This window comes from Penaeus vannamei, chromosome 36 (assembly GCF_042767895.1).
Source record: "Penaeus vannamei isolate JL-2024 chromosome 36, ASM4276789v1, whole genome shotgun sequence".
Classification (NCBI taxonomy): domain Eukaryota; kingdom Metazoa; phylum Arthropoda; class Malacostraca; order Decapoda; family Penaeidae; genus Penaeus; species Penaeus vannamei.
In genome coordinates, this window is record NC_091584.1 from 21,992,725 (window position 1) to 21,995,224 (window position 2,500).

Genomic DNA, 2,500 nt, shown 5'->3' on the forward strand with positions numbered 1-2,500 from the left:
GAGAGAGAGAGGGAGAGAGAGAGAGAGAGAGAGAGAGAGAGAGAGAGAGAGATAGAGAGAGAGAGAGAGAGAGAGAGAGAGAGAGAGAGAGAGAGAGAGAGAGAGAGAGAGAGAGAGAGAGAGAGAGAGAGAGAGAGAGAGAGAGAGGGGGGGGGGGGTCAAAAACGGCATACACCAGATACCATTACCTTATTAATCTTTGAAAGTGACCATAAATCCCTTTTATTCCACCTCTCTTCGGATCCACATAGCTTTGCAAAGCCACAAGGATCAATACTATAACACATTCCCCCTCCCTCCATCCTCCACCCTCCCTCGTCTTAATTCGTTCCCTTCTATCTCCTCCCTCTCCCTATCCCCCTTCCTTCATTCCCCTTCTCCCTACCCCCCACCCTTCCTTCCTTCCCCTTCTATCTCCTCCTCCCTCTCCCTATCCCCCTTCCTTCCTCCTCCTTGCCCTTCTATCCCCACCTATCCCCTCCTGCCTATCACCCCATCTATCCCCTCCCTCCCTTCCCCCTCCCCCATCTCCATCCATTTCCTTCTACTCCCTCCTCCCTTCCCCTCTTACTTCCTTCATCTTCTATCCCTCTTCCCCTTTTCTCTTCGGCGTTAAACATACAAATAAAAATAAGATAATATACAAACATTCCGACAACAAAGACGAAAGAAGTAATAAAAATAAGCATAGAAAGAATGCTAAAAAAATCCAGCACCAAAGAAAACAAGGAATCGGATAAAGGAAATAGAAAAAAAGACAACAAGATAAAAGAAGTAAAAAAAAAAAAACGTAAAAGCTCAATAAAAAAGTAAAAGAAAAAAATATACACAAAAATAAAATGAAAATTATAAAACCACAAGCAGGGAGCTGAAGAGATCACATTGCAAGAAAAGAAAAAGAAAAAGAAAAAAAAATAGACAGTGAGCTGGAAGAATAAGACGAAAGACAGGCGAAGATAAATCACACAAATGGAACAAGAAGAAATATTGAACAGGGAGAGGGGGGGGAGATGCTCATCAACCAGATTGCTTATGTGTTGCACAGAATAACAACAGCCTATATACATTAACAGTCTGCGCCGCAAGGATAAGGAGGGCAAAGGAGGAGGAAGGAGAAAGAGAAGGAGGAAGAAAAGGAAGAGGAGAAAAATGGGGAGGAGCAAAAAGGAAGGAGGGAAAAAGGAGGGAGAAGAAGAAGAAGAAGAAGATGGAAAAGGAGAAGGAGGAGGAGGAGGAAAAGCAGGAGGAGGAGGAGGAAGACTAGAAGGAGGAGGACGAAGGAGAGGAGAAGACGGACAAGATAACGGGATTGAGAATGAGACTAAGGAGGTGGAACTGCCAAGAAAGAAAGAGATCTAAAGAAAAGAAAAAGAAAGAAAGAAAGAAACATAGATAAGAGAGAGAGAGAGAGAGAGAGAGAGAGAGAGAGAGAGAGAGAGAGAGAGAGAGAGAGAGAGAGAGAGAGAGAGAGAGAGAGAGAGAGTAGCATTATGCAAGAGGTGGTGGTTGCTAGCGTGCTCGACCCCCCTCCCCCACCCTTACCCCCTATTCCCCTCTGTCTCCCTTTCTCCCCCCCTCCTGTGTCTCTATCCGTCTGTCTGTCTCTTTCATTCTCTATTTTTCTTTCTTTCTCTTTCTCTCTCCTCTCGATTTCTTATTTTTCCTCTTCGTCTATAGCCATAAAGGAGAAGACAGAAGATCAAGAAGCAAAAACAGGAATGAAAGAAAACAAGAATTAACAGTTGCAGACAACAAGAAACAGTAAAAGAAAGAGAAAAAGTGAAAAAAAAGAAAAGGAAACAGAGACAAAGGTAAGATCGAGGGAGGTTAAAAGAGAAGAAGAAGAAGAAAAAGAAGAAGAAGAAGAAGAAGAAGAAGAAGAAGCAGAAGAAGAAGAAGCAGAAGAAGAGAGAGAGTAAGAAAGAAAGAAAGAGAGAAAGACAGAGAAAGAAAGAGAGAGAATTCCGACATACAGCAAGAGAAAGAAAAAGACGACGACAACTACAACAACAACAACAAAAGCAACTAGAAAGCGTGTGGAGGGAAAGGGGAGAGAGGCGAGGGGGAGGGGGGTGAAATAACTTCTTTACCCCTACGCCATCTGCGGCTCAGGTAACTAAGCCATGCATGACTGAAGGGGGGAACAGAGAGAGAGAGGGAGAGGGGACAAGAGAAGGAAGGGGGAGGGAGAGAGAGAGACAGGAGGAAGGAGAGAGAGAGAGAGAGAGAGAGAGAGAGAGAGAGAGAGAGAGAGAGAGAGAGAGAGAGAGAGAGAGAGAGAGAGAGAGAAAATGAGAAAGAGAAAGAGAGAGAGAAAGAGAAATAGAGAAAGAAAGTTAGAGAGAGAAGAGAGTAAGAAACTAGCAAGCAAAAAAAGGACAGCAATCAGCAGGACCAGATGAACAACAGTAGTAGTAGTAGTAGTAATAGTAATAGTAATAGTATTTATCCGATCCGTTTCTCACAACTCCGCCGGCGATGGAAGCGAGCCACGAAAACG